Raw genomic sequence first — 24,969 nt, forward strand, 5'->3', positions numbered from 1 at the left:
ATAAAATGTGTTCTTAGAATGATGAGCACATGAATATAAAACTAAACCAATTAGAAGTTTTCCAATATGCCCGGCAAATGATACCTATGTAAAACTGGCAATAGCCCCTCTACGCGGCTTCGAAGACTCGTCTTCAAATTGAAGTTTGGAGCGTTGGCGACGCACTCGGCCTGATTTAAACACACACAAGCTTACGAGACAGAGCTATATAATATGTGCAGTAAAAGCATTTTAAGTCAACTGTGTTGTGGTGCGTGACTTTGTAGTCATACTTTATTTTCTCTCGACCGTCTCGTTTCGACTCAGCTCAAGTTTAATTTATCGAATTAATGACTTGTATGTTTGGATTTCTTTTAGGTACGAACATATGTAGGTATATGTTTTCGTTAGGTATGTCGTCTAAAAATATATTGCAGTTAGTGCTTTAGCGTTCATGTTCCAAAGGTCAGAAGAAGGTTTTAATATAATCGAAGAAAACTAAGAAATGTTTATTATGCAATCAAGTCCATACTACTTACATAATTTCCTATTGCAGCGCCGAACGAAAAAGCTGCGCTTGAAAACTCCATTACTGGGTGGCATTCGTTTCGCCATGACACAATACGCGTTAACCGACAAAATGAGAGCGTCGTAGCTAGTTACGGAAATAAAAGCTGTTATTATGAATCGCGCGGCGATGGCGGCGCGGTTGGCGACGCGGGCGGGGCCAGGTAAACACTGTTATTTGCATTACACGCCCCGGCCCTTGGCTAGGATTTGTGACATCCGCCGGTAAGCTTAGCGAGCGCTCTCGCGGCAACTCTAATTATTGTTGAATTCATTACGGAAACGGCGACATGTACAAGATTGGATTTCGTGCAAATATCTTTACAAGGTACATTACCTTTCTACAGTGTGCGATTGCTATCTTATTGTTCGGTGTAATAGTTAGCTAGCGAAGCGAACTCTACGACCGCGACGGTAAGATACCGTAAGAGGAAAAGCTTCACATTCACATTTATTAACTAATTAACGCAATGAAACGGTGGCTGAGTTTTAGGCTAATAGTTTAAATTGTTTAATTTACCTACTTAGCAGGATTTAATAAGGAGATCATAAACATGAGTTAAGATATGACGTAGTATCGCTGTGTTAAATAAGTTAAGTGAATTAGGCCTGGAGATACGGCTAATAAGAGGCAGTAGGGCACGTTAAAGCACGCTTGTTGAGCGTCGAGGCGACCGCAAGTGTGCAAGTTTCACGCTTGCGGCGCTAACGTGTTACGCGTCTTTTTACAGAACGTCTGAAATAGCGAGCAAGACGGTATTTCAAAAGCTTGAGCTACTTTTGCGCGGCACGCCAGTTCGGAGACAAAGGCCTTAAGGTTCACACGAGGGTTTCTTAGAATATTATGTTTTTCACCAAGATCTATTATTTCATTTATAATCTCAGTAACTGCGGACGCTACGGTCGTTTAAAGACGGAATACAATCTGGAATGTTTGCATTTTTATCAACTTGCAGAAGATAACAGTAGTTTATGTTCCTTGCTGTAGTAGCTCTGAATTATAGTTTGAGCTTGTTGCTATGTATCTCTTGTGACCTATGGCTTGAGATAGGGGGATCACCGCTGAGCCAGCGTCGCCAGACAACAATAGCGAAACTTTACACGACACACTGAACATGAGGAATTGGCTTTTGCTACGGTAAGCATTTATGGTTCTAATGAGGAAGTGAAGTTGCTAACTATTTATAAGAGCAATTACCGTTAAAGTAAACTAGCATCAACATGATCTGAGTCGAATTCCGTAATGGACCATGTTAATTTACGATCTAATTGATGAACCGTGCTCGAGTCGAACAAGTGTCTACTAACTAGTTTCTCATTTACTTTGTAAAGAGTATGAGTAAATGTTATCATAAAATTAAAGTCTACTAAGAAAAATTAAGTAGCGACGCTATATGAGAGACCTGAATTCAGTTTATTTTTTTGCTTAACGTTCTCCAAATTGCAAAAATATTTTAAAGTTGTTACAATGACATATGTATCTTTCGAAGTTGTAATTTTAAGTAATGGAGTTCAGCTGAATAAGTTCGTTTCAGAGAAACCTATGTTTCTTATTTAAAAAACACTTCTTTGATGACAGTTTCGAGTTGTTTTTTTATACTCGGTATAAGAAAAAGTACTTTAAAGTAAGAATTTTATTTATAAAGTTGGATAACGCGTTTTCAAAACTCAATCGAAGTGCGCGGCACGTCGTACGTAAAACTCCACGAAAGTATGACTATGACAAAAGCACGTGCGCACCCGAACCTTCCAAACTTCCCGAAGGACACCGCGACGTTATTTAGGGGCGTTTCTGAAAGGCAAGGTGTGTCGTCTCGAGCCCAAGGGAATTCACTACGCTTTAAAGCTGGTAATTTGATGTGAGTCTTTCGAGATTTTTCCATCTTCCCGGGTCGTTCGGGGAGCGGGCGGATTAGGCCACGCACGGCATGGGCGAGGGCGGCGACGCGCCAGATTAATGTCGCGAGCTTTGCGCCAAATTTAAAATGTCACGTTCCATTTTTCCAGCCAACAGAGCCCGTCACCGACCTGCACAGTTAATGCTTCCGATTGCACGCATTCCTTACGCAATAACAAATTTACTCGCATACTAATAAAAAAGCTCACATCCAGAGGCTTAATTACTGACAGATATTTATCCTTTCATCTATTAACAAGAAATAAGTTGGAAAGTAGGTATCCAAGTTATCCAGCGTTACTTAACAAAATAAGCAATCTTGTAGATGACGACATGATAAGACTACAGACTGAATTGTCGTCCTTGAGACAACATGAAGATGAAAAAACTGTCAGAGGTCAATGATTCGTATGTGTGTTTGCAGCACACATACGCATATGTATTATCTAAAGTGTAGTCAACATGGAAACAGGGCGTAGGAAAAAAGGCAAAGTCGTAAAACTGGCGCCCACCAATCGCCAAATAAGGCCGGCGAGGCACCGGCGAGCCGCGCGGCGTCGTCCTTGACTCCCGGCCAAATGACATAAGTTGGCCCATGGGCGCGGATTCTTGACTAATCGATAAACAAGACGGAATGGATGAAGAACCGAAACGTTGAATCGCCGCACCCACGCTAACCTATTAACTTGCTGTCTAATTTGGGCATCAATCCATAAAACTGTTGAATCAATCGCAAACAGTCAGACAATAGCAACAAGGTCACTAAAGCTGTAGTGCATACTTTTTCGAAAAATGGACATAAGCTACTGGCATGATAATGAGTTTGCCACATGAGATTTATGTGATCCTCCAGTCCTACAAATTCTATTCTAAATAACTAAATAGAACGTGTCCTTTTCAACAGAGGGGAAGTTCATCTAAGTTATACTATGTAGGCTTGTGGCACGTGAGTCTAAAACTTTTCCAATTTTCATATTCTCGCAGAAGTCGACATTCAAAAGAAGCCCTAATTTTAATAATTTCACATTTATAGTATATGGAGTGCGTGACCGTAGCTGCCATAAAATGTGCGTGCGGGTGAAAATTGATGCGTAGGGATATGGTGTAAATTTTGGGCTTATTATCGTAGCCTTGAATTTTGATAGGTGGAATGGGCATAGCTTGATACACTTTTCACACGATCACAGCTAAGTTCTGTCAGTTTGTTTTACCGCCTATAGCATTCATAAAAACCGTAACTAAATGAGTTAAAATCTTCAACATTGCCGGTCTGAACGCGACGATGCCGCGACGGATAAGTTTGTTACTGTGTTGAGTTTGAACGCCTCAATAAAAAAGAAACAAATATACGAAAGTTCAGACATCTATTTGTCTACAAAGTTTTTAATGGTCGATTATTTAGTTAACAGTTATGACGCTTCCACAATGTAGTTCAATGTGTAGGAAGATAACTGTTACAAAAACGGTAATGAAAATAGCGTGATCTGAAATACACGGAGCTAATTGCAGTTTTAATGAAATTCCTTGAGTGTTATGTAGCGGCACAACAAAGTCGGCTAGGTTGCAACAAGCAAAGCCAATGACAGGATTAGCATGCAGAGCGGTGGCTCTGGTGTCAAGTTCAGTGGCGAGTGCCCACGTGCTCGCCCCCGTGTGCCAAGGTGACTGACTCTACCATACAACATTCATGACGACATGTATGGTGAGTAATTACTAGTCTATGTAATGCTATGTCGGTCATTGACTTCCATAATCTCTAATCAAGATACTCATAAATTAGACTTGTCGTCTGGACTCATAAATTATTTGCACAGTTATCGCGTAATTTATTTTATCCATTTGCAATTGTTTTGTTAAATGCATCCTGTCATGGTAATTTATTGCTCATTGAGGCAAAATTTATATTTTTCTATGAGCTGACCAAGCTGAAATCTTTTTAAGTACCAGTTTCATATTATTATTGGTCTCTATAAATAGTATACATTGTAAAATTATTTGCACAAACGGAATAGCAACTTAGTTGTCATAAACCTTAACTTTGCTATTAAGTGAGTTAGAAATTCGGTATCAAGGTAAGAAACTTTAACTTTCACAATACACAGATATACATTCAATTTGCTTAACCGAGCTAGCTTTCGAGCCGAATAATTTCAGGAATAGGCAAAGATCTGAGTCATTGGAGTAAAGCAACGGTAGACTGTATTCCAGCTCTCCGTAAAACCAAATCAATGATTCATCGATCAATAATTGAACAAAGCGCATTAGTGAGGCGATCGCTAAACGTCCACTTCGCCGGTGAGTAAACACTGCGCGGTGAACACGAAGGCGTAATCCGTAGGGCGGCACTTAACGCGCGCCGCAACCTCCGCACTCTAATTGCACACCAACTAATCTGTTTGCGTTTCAAACGCATCGAATAACTTATTCCACTGCGGATTTTGACTGACTGTTGAAGAAACAGTATTTGATAAATATATTTTGTAAATTTTCCTCACATACCTACCTGTATAAGAGTAAAAAGAGATTTGCGTGTTAATGCCTGACAAAATATACGGGATATAAAATAAAACGTTCTAAAATGCCATTATTATTTGATGCGCTCAATAACGTCATGTTTAAGCGCATTGCGCCCGCGCATCTGCAATCTTCACGGCCCGGACATTGCACCTATGACGTCAGCGTATAAAATGCGAGAAGAGATTTCTTTTAGATGATCACTGGATATGAATAGCAATACTGGTAAAAGATATACGATAGATGACGAGAGACAACTCAATAAATCAACAGCGTGAGTCTGCCTTCAAGTTCGCTTGTTTACTAGAGGTCTGTAACCAACTAATCTGTATGATTACATGAAACTTGTAACGCTTACCGTAAACAAAGAGAAATTGGTAAAAATACATGAAGCAGTACAAAAATTACAAAAAAAGAAAGCAAAAACGGAACTGGGAAAGAGGACCCAATAAATAACTCGAAATTATCACCGATAACATACACAATATGGCAACTTCTTGAATACAGGAAAAGTAAGGGGTACTTATACAAGTACAATACGTGCCCTACTCGAGGGAAGGTTCAACGAGCTTGTTGGTGATTTCTTCGAGACGAGTTCAAGGGTTTGCTTCTTAACACACGTAAGTACTCGATTTTAAATGCTCCAATGTATACTTTGCAATTTTGCAAAGAACATAATAACATCTGCTGCAAATCGCTTTAATACCAGAAATAACTTTGAATAGGACATTAAAAAGGGAAAGTGTAGTAAATACGTTCTTTCATAAATAAATTGATTGTGTTCTGCTTTGCTAATTCGCAACGTCTATCGGTTGGGAATTTGGCAAGTATTCAGAAAACAATCAATTTGCGAAAGCTATGTTGCCATGCTTCGATGATGACGTGTCTTGTAAGCTACAGACATACTTCAATTGCGACCGGTTTTTGTATAAATAATGTTTATAAACAAAACTAGTAACAGCAAAGATATTCGTTTGTTGCATTCTAACGAAAGCTGTTCATTGTTTCATTCCTTTGTTATCAAAAATACACATTCTTAGGCTACTTGGCTAAAGCAAGTCTGCGTTAAACATTAAGTAAAATGAGCATTGAGCATCACTTCGTTTAGTCTTGTTAAATATTTAGCAAGCGCTTTAAATTAAAATACTAACAACAGTTCGTTAAAATAATGTAAATATTACCTAGAGTCTCGAGTAACAAGAGGCTAGTATAACTAGTGTTGATTCACAAACTATTGAATTTGTTGTTTTATAGCGTCATTCAGGCGGCCTTACCGATAAATCTTTTATTGAGTCACGGAGAAAATAATACAAAAGTATCAAATGCACAATTAGAACACGGTTTTTTACTTTTTTTTTTTGTAAACTGATGCAATAATCGTCACGGATTGAATCTGTCACGTGATAGAATGAGTTCAGTAAATAAAGCTAGTATTCTTCTCTTGTCTGTTAGATGACCGTGTCAGGAAATGGTTATGAATAAGGAAAATGATTATAATCCCAAACTTGCTGAATAAGTAAATTAGACCGAGTTTCAGAACCCATAAACAGCGTACAAATAACGTAAGCAATTCCTTATTAGTTGGGTAGACAGGTAAATAGTATGATCTGTCGAACACAGCTTTGAAGGTTAAGTCTCGAGTTCAAGGAGGTTTAATGAAGACGTATGCGCAATTGTTATGCCAATGAATCCTGCCTGCAAAATTTTAAAATGGTATTGTGTGCGATGTTGCGTATCGGCTGACAATGTATCTGTAAATATTTATCGATAGATTTATTTCTCAAGTTTCTAAAGCCCCATATTTACTACCTAACGCAACGACAAAATTACACGCTGAGTAATCGGGTGAGTCTGCTGTTCGTCTCGCTTGATGATTTCGTTTTATGGGTGCTATTTTTTGTTTGCGTTCGAATGACTGACTCTCTATTTAAGTACTTCTGTAATTTGTATTTGTCTCAATGCAATGTGCATTCGTACGGCGGACAGTACTGATTACGCCGCATGAGCAATGCTCCATTATATGTTAAGTTGGATTTATTGTGCGTATGTGACTTTGAATTGAATCAACGCTAAAAATAATAAATGTACATATCAGCATATAAAAGTATATTGCAAGTAACGGTCGAAATTGTTTAATGGAGCAGAGTTATTGCAATGGAAATGTTTGAGTTGACGAATATTGCACAGCGCGTTACTTGGCCTTCGGCGCTTTAATAGCCAAAAGTATGAGTCATTACGAATGTTGCAACACCGCTTTAGTCGGACAGTAGCCTTTTCTGAGAACACTCGTGCCTTTAGACTAAATAGATGTTATTTACAGGATTTTCTTTTATTAGGTTGAGAAATGTACGTTTAAAACGTATGCAATTGTAAATATCGCCATATAGAACTTTCACCTAACAATAATGGAGATAAGCAAGTGTTTTGAACGGGGAATGACTTTTACATTAGATAAATTAGAGCCAGCTAACAATGGCGCCCGCTAACTAGAAAGTGAATCGAGCTGGTGCCGAGAATGGTCTTTCCGATCGTATCGATCTCGGGTTCGTTACTCCGTTCATTATTCTCTCAATCACAATAAGACCATTTCACATTAAGTTACTATACATCACGCGCTCGAAACCACACTAATAGTGCCAAAATCAAATGTACAGAATCATTACGCAATTGACTTTCAAAAGCAAAACATTAAATCTGGTTTTATGTTTAACATTTGCCAAAAATGAGAGGTCAACGATCACATTTCCGATACTGATTTTAATTCAAAGATCCTTTTATGGATTTTGCCGCAACATGTAATAAATTAGCCCTTTACGCAAAAATGGACATCTGCTCCTCTGGAAAAAATCCCTCCTTGGAAGTAAAAGGACAAAATTTACGATCCGTGTAACCGTGGGTAGACGGACCTCGCCCACGAGTCGCATGCAAATGGCTCCATTGGAGCGAAGTAGCGTGGCTGCGGCAGCAAGAAAGATTAAAATCGGAACACCTCGCGACCCCCGGCTGCCCGGCAGCCCGGCTGAAACTTGCCTGCAAACCCTGCGTTTATGCTTTAGACTATGGCGTCGCTGTATAACAGAACTATTATAACTAACTTAAGAAAACACAGCGAATATTTCATGAAATGATTTTCAAGTGGGGTTATACTTAGTTACACTTCTAACGTCTCAGCTCACTTTAGGCAAAATCATCCATTTAGATCTAAATGGTATTTCTGATTCAACGCGACGAATGTTCAAATTTAGAATTATTCTCTGCAACCCACAGTAGCGTTCTGTCTGGATTTATAACAAAAATGGCTCGTTATTCCTTGCCAACTGAATTCTAGGAATTTCCTCATTCACTGATATAGCCCTATCATAATTATTATTTAAATATATTAGCAGGCAAATTAAAACATTTTACGTTTCCGTTCTAATTGAAAAACCTACATTTAGGTATGCATCATTATGAAAAATATATAGTTAGAATACTACGAATTTACGACCTATAAAAGAAATTGCATTTAATGAAGCAATAAAAGCTACGAATTCAGTCGTCGTCTCGCCCATGCGGCAGACTGTAGGCGCCACATAACACGACACAGTTATGTGTGTAGTCATACAACTTCGGCTGTTACGGATGTACTAATCTCTTAATGTAAATTACTATTATTCACAGGAAACGCGTTGGTATGCATGTTTCATTAAATTGTTCTACGTACTGAACATTGCATGCTTGTGCACGTGTAATCTTTATTATCTTACAATCGATATTACTGCCTTGACAGGTCTTTTATACCACGTTTATTAGACCATAACCAAGGAATTCAACTTCACCTTGCAATACGAGACGCGTTTAAATATCAAGTTTCCAAACGTATATTTTTAATGCAAAGCAAAATAATTACAATGTTTGCAAGGCATTGTTAGTGTTTAAATAAAATATATATTCACTAACATACATGGTTTCAACATATTATAACTTAAACTTCAAATTAATTCCCATCGTTCATTTGAACTTTTAATAATTATAATTATTGAAAGCCAATAGTCGTAATGCACAGTAGAACTACTTTTATCCTTGTTGCGCTGGCCTGATAAACACATTTTGTCTGCGGTTTACTTATCGACAAATATGGCAATTGTATTCGTGTTTTATACCATAGTGTGTATTAGTTAAAAGTGGAAAGTAGAGCAGCATTGCACTTTCTCTTGCCAGAAAGTCTACCGCTGCGCATAAGCCGTGCAAATCTCATTGTACTTGTACTAACGAATACAACACAGTGCGACCATCTGACTGCTCTTTATTCTTTTAAACTGTCTGTCATATTATCTAATCAGCAGAACATGACGAAAAATTCTAAATTAGTCATGCTGAGCGCGACAGTCAAATAGTGCTAAATGAATGCCAGACAGTTATGTTGGACGGCAAAAGATGGAGTACAAAAAGTATGTAGAACGAGAGGGTATTGTATATGTTTTGAGTTGACTGACAAGCAATCAAAAGCGGAGAAGTTAACACGGTTGCAAAACTGCTCGCGCCAACCTCAGTGTAGTCAGTGTGCACTGTACATGCACGCAAATGTAGTAACACTCTGACAACATATCTTGTTACGTAAGCACTGTAAATATAAATGTACACTACGAGTTTTAACAAATCGATATTGTACCAAAGCAAATAAACGTGAATATTAAATTAAGCTGAATCAATATGAAAACGCACTTGTCTGTGACAGTAGAGAACATTAAGTTATCCATTATTACTGCCTGACCTTTATCCGTTAACGTTTTATGTCTGTGGTGTCACTATTACCCGATTATCGATGATAATTACAATGTTATGAAACGAGAATTTAACTTGAGTTGTAACGGTTTCGAACAAGAAAATGTTCAGTATGGTCGAATAGCGAATTTCATTAAATGATTAACTAACATCAGAAAATGGAATGTTATATAAGTTTTATTACATCGTGGATTAAACAGGCGAGCTGTGCGGAGTTGGCGGGCGATTGTGGCCATGCGGCGGGGGCGGCGAAACCGGCGCACACAAACCAGTTTGCGAAAGAGCCCTTCTGTCGAAGTCGGTCGCCGGCCGGTGCATTAGTCGGGTCATCTGCTTATACACTGCATTAAAATCACGATTTCATAAGTTTTAATGCTGTGGATATAGCTTTATGTGGACATTATGCAGTTCTTTGCTCCTTGTATAATTTGTTATTTAAATTATGTCCATAAGGTAGGTAGAGTATTGCATTGAGTTCAATGACGTTTGTTAATACTTTCCTTATTATCCGTCTATCAATAAAAATAAGCAATAAGAAAATGGCATTATCAAGATTTGCATAATTATACCGACTACATTGTTTCAATTTCTCTAATATAAGTGCAAAGGTATAATAATCCCATTACTTCATAAATAACATAAAGGTAAAGTGAAATTGATACTAGCACTTTTAAAGTGAAGCATAAAGCAGTAATTATTAACCATTTACTAAGAAACATTTTAATACACCATTACTTCACATAAACTTGCGTTAAACAAAATTTAATAATATTGCGGAGTAAAAAGTGGCAGGCTCATGGCATTATTTCACAACGCAACCAGTTTTGTGCATGCGATGCGATGTGGCGCGCAGCAAAACAACCTTATTGCTCTATTTGTTATGATGCCCGTGTTTTATGTTTCAGGAAATGAGCTCATACTGTCAGTGAGATGTTTTACCAGTTATAATCCGGTAAGGTAATAGAAAAAGACGCTTTTCAGCAAGTTAAAGAACGAGAAAGTTTACCAAAACTTCTAATTAATTTACAGTATTAAAGAGTTTTTTTAATGGCATATAGAGAGGAGGTGAAACTGAAACGTTAAATATCCACCCAAAACAAAAATCTGTTTTTGTGTGTCTACCGGTAGTATGAATGACTAAACTGGTTTGAGTTTCTTTGTTTAAGTTACTCCTGCTTTATACGTATTTTTTTATCGTAGTAGCGAATATTTTAAGAATAATAAAATATTTTTGGTAGTGTTAGGTTTTATGTCGTGGAAATTAATTGCACGTCTAATACATGATCCAATTTAAAACAACCGTGAAATCGAAAACTTTAAGTTTGATTTGAAATGGCAGTAAAATGGTTGCCATTTGCACGGTTGAAAATCTCAAGACTGCATCAAGAGCAAACTATGCCAGCCTGTCTGAATAACGTCTAGATACTTTCGAAGTGGTCATTGGCGGATACAGCGTTATAATATCACTGAATCACCTTGCGTGGGTCAAGGTGGCTGGTGAAGTGAATGTAAAATGGCGATTGTTATCTACACTTATCGAATGTGTCGCTGCAGGGGAGGGCTGCCAGCCGGGAGGGGAGCAACGGACACTTTCAAATTTACAGTATTGTTTGTAATAATTTAAATGTGTGTTTATCTGTTTCTCGCTTTATATTGAGGTGTGAGATATAGAGCAGTACAATACAATGCATTACGAATGAGTTTTGAAACGGATACTTGAAATTAGAGAGACACATTTAAATTTGTACAGAAATCAAAATAACAATGAGCTAAGCAAATAATTGTGTCTAACGAGATGCACTTACGCTAAACCCAAAATTAGTATCAAGTATCCATGCAAATGTATGGCGGGTAACGTAGAACTCTTGATGAATGCAGATGCCTATTAAAGCTCTTTGAACAGTCTAGTGTTACGGTAGCTAGAAAATCTCATTACTTGTGTACATACTACATAGGTACTGTTTCGACTAAATCTAGATAAGCCAAGTCTCAGATTCACGAGCAAAGCGAGCGAACTCTGCTCGAATAAAGTGACGTAAAGACAGACGCCATCAAGTTAAGCACAAAGCAACCCACAATCGGAACTGGAGCAATCAAGATACACAAACGTGTACACAAACAGTGCTTAATTTAACAAACTTCATGAAAGGATACAATGAGTCAGGCAAATATTTACTTTTTACTTGTAATGGAGCTCGACGGTTACAGTAATTATAGTCATTTGTGTTCTACATTGTAGAGGAGTATTCAGGCGTTAGATTTACGAAATCTTTGGACTTAAACTAAATTCGAAGGAAGAAAAAGAGTTTCGAAATAAAAAAATAACTGTACAACAACTTACGTACATGTTAGAGTCAATATCATCGGAGAACGAAAGATTAGTTATTATAAATAGCTGATTACAGCTACATGACCTAAAATTGAATTTTGGCGTAAACTCTTAACTATAACTATGTTTCTCACTTTATTCTCCTATATAGCAACACTAAAACATTCGCGTATTAGGTAAAGTGCTTTACCATAGCAACCCCTTGATAGGAAATTGATGATTTTATGTTGCGATATCGCGTTAAAATTAACCCTTCGACGGATATGACTCATTATGTGACTACCAGGAAATGTCATTAAATTTTCACGATGGCGTGTTGTGTTACCCACGCCGCTGGTTTCGCCACTTCATGCATATTTATCAAAATAATGTTGCCGATTGAAAAGCTGCATATAAACACGCACAGAATTGCAGACTGATAGCGGAATCTGCCGAATTGGAGTTTACTGTTGTGGTTTCGAGGGTGTACATTCGCACGAAGTCTGGTTTGCCATTCGGAGGGCGGTCGTTGTCCGGTAGTCATTAGCGAACGCACCCTCTGCGAAGGGTTGAAGCGAGTTCTGCGAATCGTGCGCTGTGCGGCGCGCCGGCGGTGACTCAGGCCGCGATGGTGACGGGAAAATACCGATCGCCCACTCGATAACCACTTTCGATACAGCACGATTACATTACTTGCACAATATCGACCGGCCATGCGAAATTACTTATTATGTTCGTGCGGATAAAATCATTGGCCCAATAAAGTGATTGCATTATTAGACACACAAAAGGAAGGTTGTTGCAGGTTTGTAAGCCGGTCTACTTTTTCTGAACTTTTATTAATCACCTCATAGAGAAGTAAAAGTTTTGGACAAGTGTTTAAAAATGTATATAAACTAAGCGAACCCAAGGTAGAACTAATTACAGAATAATTGAAGATTTGAAACAACGAGGCGAACCCTTGTCTTCATAAATGTCTATTCTCTGTCTCAACTGAAAACTCGACAAACTGTCTAGACACGTGATCAAAATAATACAGGCTATTTGTGATACTCTACACACTAACTAAGAGTTATAAGGTTGTCATAGTAAAAGTGAAATTAGAACTTTCTCTAGCTCGAAACAGGAACAAACTAGCATCAGTAGTGGCCGGCCTCGGGAGAATAGCTTGTGGCGCACGTCCACGCCAGGTGGCGCGCGAAGCCCGCGCATTTCCATAATTGGCGAAAAAAAATAAAACATCAGCATACCATACAACAATTTTTTCATTGTGTCAGAGTTCCCAAGGGTCTGAATAAAACAGAGGCTCCGGACGGGCGAGTTGGCGCTAATTTCGCCCGACAACGAATCGCCATTCGAGCGATGACACAGTTGTATACTGTACGTATACTTATTTATACAAGAGTGGTTCTCGCATATGCTGAAGTTTGTTCCATAATATTTTCTTGTATTGACAAAAATAAACTTCGCACCATTTAATACACTACATGGGTATATTATATGGGTGAATGTTAGGTCAAGCGCACAGATGCCACGAGAGTAAAGACCACATGTGCTAGGCAGATGTCGAAGTCAGGATGACTATGAGACCATTGAGGCGTTCCAAGTGCGCCAATTTGGCTCCAGTTAAATCCAATAACACATTCATCTACATGGCTATCAATTAATTGATTTATGTAATAAGCGACCTTTCCTACCCACTGTGTAAACGTAATATTTTTGACTGCATGAATATTGATTTTAATAAGGATGATTTCATCCACAGCGCCTCACAGATTAAGAAATTAGTTTTCATTTTTAATAAAGCTGCAGGGAAACGCTGCCACTCTTCCTTTGATTCAAAAACTCCTTGTTGGTAACGAAGCAAATAGGCGCTCAAGGACTGAATAACAAACTTTTCTCATCCAATTTGTCGCACCTCATACTTTTATTCTCCGGAATGTACCTTTCAGCCTTATTACTCTGCAATATAGACCGAAAAGTAAGAAAATTGCTTGATCCGTAGCATTGTAAAAGTCGCCCGCTCTCGTAAAACTCCCACATATTTCACGACAAATAAACTTCTCATCCTATGAAATTTTCTTCTCGGGAGCAGTTCACTGCAGGTAATATTTCAAAACATGTGTCATTCATAACTTTCGCCTTCGCAATGTCTGTCGATGGAGCTCGGGCGAAAAGGTCTCAATAATAAATTTTTCGTGAGCCCGCTCCGTTATCCCCGCGAGCGAGCCCAGGTACGTTTTACGGCCGCGCAAGGGAAAATAAACGAAAAATAAAATAAAAGTCAAAATGGTCGACATAAAACTACTTGCCCGAATATACCGCGCACAAAAAGTTTGAAAACGTAAACGGACTGGTACCTATTGCTCATGTTGTCGGAATAAATTAAATTATCGCTTGTACAAAGCCTTCATTGTCCGGAGATTCGAGATTAAACGATAAATTATTTATCAATTCCTTTCTCCGATTTCCGAATTTGGAAACATACGAAATCAACAGAAGTATGTATAAATTCAATATGGACTTTAAACCAAGAAGTTTTGGGTTTTCACTGCTTGATAAATTAAATCTATATTTGCCGTAAGTAATTAAAACGAGCAAATACTAAACTTGATATCTTCTTCGTATGTAGGAACTATCATATCTCATTACAAAGTTGTTACCTCGTGGTTAGAACCAAGTTTGTGATTTATTGTATCGTTAAAGCATTAGAGAGTTTTATGGAACATAGGGATATAACAGCGACTACAATGAGGACTGCTACCTCATAAAATACTAAACAACTTTTGTAACTACCCCGTTGTCGTCGGTCGTATGAAATTTCAATCACGTCACAATACGACTACTGTGTTATAACGTACTCAGTTACGGACATAATGTAGCTATTCAAAGATTACTCTAACCATTGTTACATTGGCAATAAGTTAGTATTACTACGTTCGGAACTTTATCAGAGTAGAATACAAAGGGGATGGAATTGAATATCAACACGCATTACTACTGTACTCTGTATGAATTTCTTATCTGTTGTGGTTTTACGGTTACAAAATAATGATTACTAGGACTAATAAAGCCGATAAGCTTAATTATGTTTCCATAACAAAATGTTTCTAGTGGTTATATTTCATGCTTTACTTTAGGCTGTGTGGTCTATTAGGCTGGTATCTTTGATTAACCTGATTCCAAGGTATTTCAATAACGAAATTTTATGTTCTCGTTAAAATAAGATCATGTAATAATTATGAAACTTTTTGCATAATCATTTTTAGATCAATATCAGACAATACTTTTTAGGTATGTGTAACATTCCGTATTATTCATATATGCTGTAGCATAATACATCGTGTATTGCGCAACAATATAATTACAATACTCGCGTTGAATAACAATGACGTTCACTTTGTGTCTATGGAAAAAGCGTCAGCGGTCAAACAATTGTGAATTTATCACAAATTCATTTTCATCCGGAAGAAAAGCAGAGGTATACCTACATGGCTACATGGCTTTACTCGGCAAAGTCATTATTTACTCTAATTTAGACAAGTGTGTTGTAGAATTCGAATTTAACCCGCTGAAAACTGTTATGAAGACATGTAGATTTATGTAACACGACAACGAAGTCGCTTGTAAAATATAAGGTCTAATAAACTAAGTTTAAGCACATTGTAGGAGTGGGAGGTGGGGGCGTTAAGTAGATGCTGTAAACAAACTTTTAGTTACAAATAAATTTTACCAATAGCGTGTAATGTCGCGTGATTGAGCGCATTATGGCAGCGGGCACGTCACGGCGAACTCCGTCGGCCGACCCGGTTCGCACGTGATAAACCGCCTCACATTGCCCGGCGTTTTCCACTTACAGGCATTAACAAACATAAATAAATGACACATTCAATAGCTAAATCTGTGGCCCGCCAATCAACTTCTGCGGCCACAGATTTCAAACTGTATAGAGCTATTTAAACCTGGTATTAAACTGCCACTCCCAAGTCCGAGTATTGTCACTGACGTTTATCATTTTTTGTTTATAACGGATTTGGATATAAAGGGATAGTGCACAATTTTACATACATATTTATACACATTTTGGGAAGGAAAAATCCACTTCATATGTTTTAATTGTAAAATTTCAAATCTATAGGGTATTGTACAAGCCCGTACTACAACAACGCAATGACGTCGTTGGTCTAAACATAACTTGTTTATTTGAAGTTTCAAAGTAGACTACATTTTATTAAAATATACATAACAATGTCGGCCGGCAAACATAAAAGCTTTTTTGTTTCAGGGACCTTAACAACAAAAAAGTGTTACGTTTTTCGGGCTATAAATATGTCGTTTGATGTGTTAATTCATTTAATATACGATTACGGCGGCGACCCGAGCTGGTCAAGTGTTTGCTCCCACATAACTTGCGCTTTTTACTTTTTACGTAGCACTCACGTTTTTAACGCTATTGTTATATATAATTTTGTTATACAATGATATTTGAACAGTCCTATTTTTGTTAATAATTCGACTGGTTTGCGAAATAAATAAATCAATGTTCTAAATTAATTAGGAGACCAAATGAAAAGGCTTACAATATTTGGCATGTAAACTTATATTGGGTCTGTGCTTATTGGTACATGGAAAGGGTTTCCATATAATTTGTGGACTCTATCTAGCGGCGTCCTCGGTTCGAACGTCTGGCTGTTTATCCCGTGTCACAACATTTTACGTAATGATTACCGGGTCCCGAGTCCCTTCAGAGACACTGCCATTGTTGTCTCATTTCACAATTTATTGTAATTTGTACGCGGTTCAGGCTTTTACACGCGCGTTGCCTCTCGTGTAATTATTTGTTTTACTTAAAATTTAACAGATTCTGTTAATTTTCTTCAATTTACGTAATGGAAATACCAGATGTAAAATGGTATTAAAGAGTTTGAGTAGCATCAATGTGAGGGATTTCGATTGTGTGCGGCATTGCAATTGTGAACTATGTGACGTTGAATAGTGTCGGTGTCGGAGGGCAGGTCGGAAACTCGCCTGGCGCTCCACTGAAAGCAGGCAGACGTCAGCGCGCCGTGAGTGACACGTCCTTCCGCCACAGAGCTTTCTATACGTAGCTACCACTACTATCCAGTTACGCCATGTTTGTGCTTTAGTCTGTCAAAGAGTTTTAAAAATTCTACTCGAACCCCTAGGCAACTACGTAAAAGGTCGAATAAAAAGTTTCTTTGGTGACCCAACGTGATTAAAGGGAACCTAAGTAACATTTTATAAACAATCACGATGCAGTCGATGCAACACTGAGCAAGCATGACGAATGGCTACGTAATTTGATCGTAGCACGTGCGTTACGTAGTTTTTGGCCTGTATGCTCGGTAAAACAGTGCGATGTTGTGTATGTACAAATACTTTTATCATTTAAATACTTATCCCTCGGAAAAAGGAACGCGTAATATAGCTATTATAGACATGTTGTATCCGTATAAAATGAAAGTCGTGTCGCGAGTCCTACGCTCTAATAAATATGGAGCTCGAATGCGACCCTAATCGGGAAGGCAAAATGGCAACAATGCAAACAGGCGTGGTATCAAATTGTCGAGCATGCAAACACATTAAAGGGCGCCGAGTAAACGACGCTTAATGATTATCTATACATTGGTTGCGTACGGTGAAAAAAAGAAACGTGGTGAACGTAAATAAATGAGATATATATCATTGTTCTTTGTTTTAGTAGGGCCACGCGGCAGCTGGACGCCGGGAAATGTCTCTTATCTGACGCCGCACCTTTTGTCGGTAGGCGTTGACCCAATTCAAGCGATACTCTGCCACGGCTGTGGTGTCAACATCTCCATTCAAACCATTTGGATTACAAGTATGACCGATGGATTGACAATACAAAAAAAAATCGTATTTAATTTTATAATCAACAAAAGAAAGTTGATAACTTGTGGGCGCCATATTCAACTTCTGCAACACACTTGACCTGGTTACTACTAAACTTATACCTACCTACGCATACAAGAAAGTATTTATATCAGTTGTATATTAAACTGTTATGATTTAATTGCATCGATGAATATGGAGCTGTAAACGACCCCATTTCACGTTGGTACACGAAATGTTAGTATTGTGCGCATTTGCAAACTGTGCGGCACATTCACGCGATTAAAACGGCAAGTTTCTGTCGAGGCCGATCGCCGGCGCGATAGGTCGCGGGGTCAAAAATAGCGAGGGCCGTACCTGGTGCCACCCCGCGCCGTTCAATGTCAACTTTCAATCACGGCGGGCGGAAGGAAGAGGCCAAGCTCGTGCGCCGATGCCGCCCCGCACTCCACCGCAATTATTGCTTTGCCCTTTTTTATGACGACACCGCACCTCCCTTGTCTCCACACCGTTTACATTCTGTCAAGTTAAGCCTCTCGCTGTCGAGTGTTCACTGTCAAAATACTGACAATAGCACTACACAGCGCAATTGACGAAAGCCAATACCACTAAAAGCTTTATTCAGCCTGGTTGGATTCCTGTACATTAGTTAGCTGACTGCAACTTTGAAGAACAATAAACAGATTTATAAGACGAATATTTATCTTGCAAATTTGAAAAATAACTAGTCTCATTTAGGTTCTTATTTTCAATCTTAACTGTTTTGAACTGCAATATAAATAAAACTTATTCTTTCTGCGTCAACCTTTTTGCCCTCTTTGTTTACATAGCTGCGAGCAAAGCCTCTCCGTGCCAACAGTCGCTTTGTCAAGCGTCGAGTGACATTAGCTCGACCCACTGTCAGATAATTTAGAAACCAAATAAAATAATTCATGCCTCTATTTATTTCCATCAAACACTTAAAAAATAGATTTGTAAAAATAACATTAAGAGTTATTGCTTTTTTTTCTAGTGTATTGTTTGTAAATAAGGGTTAAATTACATAGATTCAATAAAGTTTTCCATTCATGAAGATAAATCGGTAGAGCAAGGGTGACAAACGCTGTCCTCCTTAAATCCATGATAACTAATGATGCGAAGGAAAGTCAATCTGTTCAGAGTTCCACTAACATCTTTATCAATACGTCAATTAGTGTTCAGCTCACAATGAGTGGACCAACACAGGTGTCTCGTGCCCGAGCCGTTTGCCGGCCCATTAAGCAAATAACGAGTCCGCAGGATAAACTTGGAGGCAGTAAACTTTATTAATGGCTCGATTACAAGCTCGACCCGAGGTGGAAAGAAGTGCTATCAATCAGTCAGGTGCGCGACGGTAGAGCACAAACCCCCTCAGTAGCCTTAATAACGAAATTCCGGCGCCCCTGTTTGTTTCTCTAGAAAGGGGTGAAGATGAATATTCTTAACTTTAGCATTGGTAGGTTGTTGTCGCGAATAGGACAACTCACGTGACCCAGCCATAACGCAGGAAATAGAAGAAAAAGAAAGTTTAGATACATTATTCATAACGAAGAAAACGAATGGAATTTAATCTTATGGAATATACGAAATCTGAGCAACCACCCACGGATATAATGGGAAGTAGATAATGCTGATATTGTTTGTAATAGATACAACGACACACGTAAAGTGGTGGCTGAGCGGCCAAACTACAGAGGCAGTAGAGCGCGGCTCGCCGCTGTCCGAATGGCTCAATTACAGTTAATTCGCAGCGCACACACATTCAGAGCGAGGTGCATGCATGTGCACCGTCCGCATTAATGTATGTAAATGCATGCGACCGGCCGCGGCCGCCCGCCGACGCTCACAATATTGCGACATTAAACGGAATATGGCCGACGAGACGGACATTTTCGACAAAAGTCGACATTTGCAAACGTTATTCAGCTAGTCATCTGTATTTAACAGAATTTTAGAATACGTTACCAATTAGCTTAGGAAAGTTCTGACATTCATGGTTGACAAGCAGTACAGATACAAGGAATACAGATTGAATAGATTAAACTGTCTAGTTAGGACTACTTAAAATGGCCTCACATTTTAGTATTCGAATCCGAAACATTTAAGTGTATGTAAATTAAATATTGATTGATAAAACACATGTTGTCATACTTTAAAATGTCAAATAGCACAGCCTTAGCCTGACATTCAAAGGTATTACCTACTTACGGAATCATTTAGTAATATCATACAAGCTATGCTCCACGAGATATACCAAATATGTCTGTTATAAGTAGACTTATATTGAGATTAAGGGATCGCTGTGATTAATTACTATCTGTTCTTAATCAACGAAGTACGAACGGTGGATTTAGGCACGTCTAAAAGAACTACGGGATGGTTCGAGCGAGATACATTTACATACGAAAGGTACGTAAGACAAAGATAGATGGATGGATATTGTTGTATGAAGCTCTTTGAGGACATCATTCACTCTCTACACTGCATTTTGTAAGCTATTGACTACGATTCTGTCTCTATGCAGTTGCAGTTTCAGACTCGATATATAACTTGAACCTTGCTAAAGCTAGTTTATTCGGCCTTTGTGGGTTTGACTAACCGTATTAAGACTTGCTGTGGGTGGTTACATTTAGTTAACCTGGAAAGTATTGCTTAGTCAGTTAACAGTAAAGACCATTTGTATACTTAAAGACATGCAGTTGTTTAATAAGTATGAGGTAATCTCGAAGTCGACAGAGAATACGTATAGTTATCTGACGCCAAAACACATCAAGTTTGCGACGACACCAAAATTCGTATGTATTTATGCGCATGAGTCGAACAAAATTATTGACATCATATACATACAGTCTGAATCTTTGAATAGGTACGATTTGAACGACTACACATGATGTGTTTACTAACAGTTACCGGCTGTTACACGACTACAATAATAGAAGTCAGTCAAGGGCAAGTTAAAATTGATATACGGGTTCCGTACAACACTGCGTAGTGTACTTATTGTAGCGACGTACATTATTTAACATCTTTCGTAAGATTTCGAACTCTAACACGGAATTTAGTAGTATTGGCCAACAGTTTTATTAATTCTTTCATTTGAATCTAATATTTAAGTGGTTCCTAGTACAGATTTGTATGAACGAAGGTGTGACTTCTTTACAGTTATACAAAATTACACCTACATAATTTTATTTTTCTTGACCGTTCTAAGACACCACTGAAAAACAAAGAACGATACTTTCTGAGGAAAGGTTGGTTTCCAAATATTGGACTCTAAAATCGCCGACAATCAAGTGTGGTGAGCAATGCTCAAACTTGGGAAGAGGGCGTTGCCCAGCACTGGGATACTTATGGGTTTTATAAATAAGAGAAACGCGACTAATTAAATATGGTAACGAAAAATTACGCGATACCATTAACTACCACGAATATCTTAGAGATACGTTTAAGAAAATATTTTTGCTTTATAAATACGGATCGCTAACTATCGAGAAAGTAGATAGGAATATTTTAGTGTACGTATAACAGTAATATCAAAACAACTAGACAGATTTATTCATGTTGATCTTAACAGCAAACATTTAAGATTTTTTATAATAATCTTTTATGATATAGAACAAAAACGTTCACACGCATGCCAACATAGAGACAATTGAGGATATATTTCTACATTAAAAAAAATAGTCAATAACAACGAAATGTTCTTACAAGTAATGACTTAAACAATTGTTTAATGGAATGTTAGACATAGGTTTTTTTTTTATGTAGCACACAGGTATTTAACTGGTGTTCTTAGAGGTATGAATTTTATTTCAAGTATTTTCAAGCTACTCCTAAACAAAAACAAAAGACATATTAAAATTCCCATAGGCATGCGAAACCAAATAAAAAGTATTCGCAATTCACGTTTTTGTATTAATGATCTTCTAGACATTTTGTAATTTATTTTAGTACCTAAGTTCAATAGTCTAGCTGCTTGGTTAGGCTGTTTTCGTGTGAATGCCCTGTTAAAAATACCTCCTACATGGCCTTGTCTCGCTCTCCTTTGTCTGTTTATAAGAATTTACGCCTTCGGTACACAAACTTACACAGTTTATGTCTCTCTTTAAAACATAATATCGATGCGGTCGCCAACCTGCATTACTTGTCTCTTTCGCACTATTCACCCTTTTTACTTTCTCTAATGCTTACACACGATACTAAAGCACGTGGTCGTAAGTACTTCGTCGAGTATCTAAACAATAAAAAGTTATGACACAGAACACTCACAGTAGGTAAGTATTTACGGTAATCAGTGTATCACAAAAGAACCATGACTATGAAACAATACACATACCGCTACCTTACCATAATACTTATACATCAAAAATGCTGAATGTTTATTTCATGCAATGGAAAACAACACTCATACAGTTACTGTTTTATTTAGTTCGCTATTTTGTATTTTCCGACAAGTAACGCCCCCTGTGGGAACACGATGTCATTGTTTTATCAAGCAAGCATTGTCATGGTGATTCACTTTAGAGTCAACATTTGACCGGACTAAATGGAATTAAAAGCATGCAAAATGTAACTCAATTCCACATGTATAATCGAGTTTTATGGTTAATAACACTTCAAAATATACGGATAAAAGCATTACGGGAAATAACATTAGCTCTATAATGAAGGAACACCTCGTATTATCGGAATCATCAATACGGAACATAAACATAAAATTCAACGATTACACTGAATGGAAACTTTATACCGACATCCGATTCTTTTATAAAGACTCTTATCCAGCTCTACAATTCACATAAAAAGCTAAACGACTGAAATTGAGCATCGTACGTGATGTCAGAGAGGTTATGTTCGCGACAAACAAAAATATTAAGGCGTTTACCTCTTTCTTTCTGTTGTCCGGGGGCTGATACCACTGTATTTATTGCACAGTTTCATTCACATTAACGTAATAATATAAATATTAGTTAAAAAATCGGTTTGCATCACAGAAATAACAAAATAAAACGGAAAACATTGAAAGCGGACAAGAAGCGCGACACGAAACGGCAAGCTAAGCAGCAGCTGACTACGAGCGACAGCTCGACGTGACTTTGCACCGGCGTAGATAAAAAATGTGATATTTTGTGCAGTAGCGCTATATTGCTTAAAATTGTTAGATGTGTTATTTATTTCCGAGTCCTTATGAGAAAAAGACAGTTTATATTCATAAAAAAATACATAAATAATTTTAAAAACCATTTCACTAAAATTTAAATTTATTCAATAAACTTCAAAACAAATGATCTTAAAATTTTAGACATGTTAATACTTTAATTACCTACAATTATTAAAAAAATGAAATTCTTTTTTGGACGCATGATTGTTTTGATCTTACGCCGTTACAAGGTTCATCAGACGGGTGCGCAACGTGGAGGAGTGGTGTGGGCGCGCACCGCGTCGTCTGCGTTGCCCTCTAGCGGGCATATTGTGAATTATCGATTCCCCGCGTGCCGCCACCCGCCATTGGCTCTGCTCAGTAATTGGTTTATGTAGCCCGTTCGTAACATGAATTCAAATTTAGCGCGCGCTGGGGCTCTCGAATGAACAGAGGCGAGTGTTTGTACAGGGGAAATTACCCGTTTCAGATAATAAAATCTAGTAAAATACTATTCAACTTTGTTTTACTCTCGACCTGATGTTCCAAACAAATAAAATATGCATGCATCCCCGCGGATCATAGGGCGCTCGGATGTTGTAAACAAAATTCGGTACGCAAGTAAAATAATTAATTTTGGTTTCTATAGAATTATCTGAGTAGGTATTGCTCCGGCTGTCATACCTAGTTTTGGTAATATTCACTTGCTAACTATAAATTATTTGAATTTATTTGTAAAGAACTTCATGGAACAAGGTTGTAGATCTACGTAAGTACATTGTGGAACTTTTTTATATTATGACATAGACAAAAAACAAAAAGTTCAGTAGGTTTAATATAAGAAAAATTGTCTTATAGCCAAACCCCTAAAAATATACTGAGCAACTACCCAAAAATGGATAAATGTTGGAATTACCTAGAACAGGTTGATTTGTTAGGAGCGCCGCGTACTGGCGCTAAATTGGGGCGAGGCGGCGGGGAACAGATATTTATGCACGTTAATAAGACCAAGGTGCCAGACAAAGCCTACTGCGAGTTACCATAAGGAAGCTGTGTATTACAGTTATTATGTAGGTAAGTTTAAATCGATTCGTACCGCTGAAATATGGTTTTTATGTGACTAAGTTAGTGTTTACGTCGTAGGTTTTGATAACTAGGAAGTTGTATAAAGAATGTTGTACAGACATTTGATGTTTGTGAAAATAGGTTGACTGGTTGTGCTGGTTTGGTAGATATTGTTTTTTTTTATAAGTACTTAAATATCATAAAATTAATGCTTGGCCCTTAGGATATTTGAGAAATGCGTTTATTAATATTTGTAAATTTAATAAGTCCTTGATGTTATTATATTTCTTACAGATAGGTAGGCAGGTACTATAGTGGGAATAAAATGCCCTTGGCATTACTGAAGAAAGTAAAAAAAATAATAAAATCAAATTGAAAGCCGCTAAAACGATTTAATACTGTTAAGGTAAACAGTATCGTAATGATTACTGAAAAAATAAAACGAAAGGGGTTGCCTTGAGGAAAATCTAAATGAATAGAATCTGAAATATCTAAAGGGGTTTGAATATTTTCCAAAGGTATAAAAGATATTGCGCTAAAATAAAGAATTTTGTTTTATTTATTTTTATTAGGCCGTTTACAAATATTTGACGGATAATCAAAACAACAAAGAGAAACCGTATCGATAATAAATATGAAAAAAAACAAGGACGACTTCAAATTGTGACAGCTGTCAACTGTCATTCTGATATGTGCTTGCGCATTATGAAGTATTTATTCCAATGTTCGTTGGTGTGCTAGCTTATTATTCATATTTTTGTCTTATTTTTCTTGTAGACGAATTATTTCTGAAATTGTATAATACGTAGGTATACATAATATATGTACATGGGTAACATTTTG

At 37.6% G+C, this 24,969-nt stretch overlaps 1 protein-coding gene across 1 annotated transcript in view; it reads right to left on the reverse strand.

Moving 5' to 3' along the window:
* Nucleotides 1-22,992, reverse strand: part of LOC113501159 (protein muscleblind) — a 95,082-nt gene extending 72,090 nt beyond the window's left edge. The window contains exon 1 of the mRNA XM_026882205.1: nucleotides 22,807-22,992. The gene's annotated coding sequence lies outside the window, so the exon portion shown is untranslated. The remainder of the gene's footprint in view (nucleotides 1-22,806) is intronic.
* Nucleotides 22,993-24,969: the final 1,977 nt, after the last annotated feature.

The sequence above is a fragment of the Trichoplusia ni genome, chromosome 15, assembly GCF_003590095.1.
Source record: "Trichoplusia ni isolate ovarian cell line Hi5 chromosome 15, tn1, whole genome shotgun sequence".
NCBI classification, from domain to species: Eukaryota; Metazoa; Arthropoda; class Insecta; order Lepidoptera; family Noctuidae; genus Trichoplusia; species Trichoplusia ni.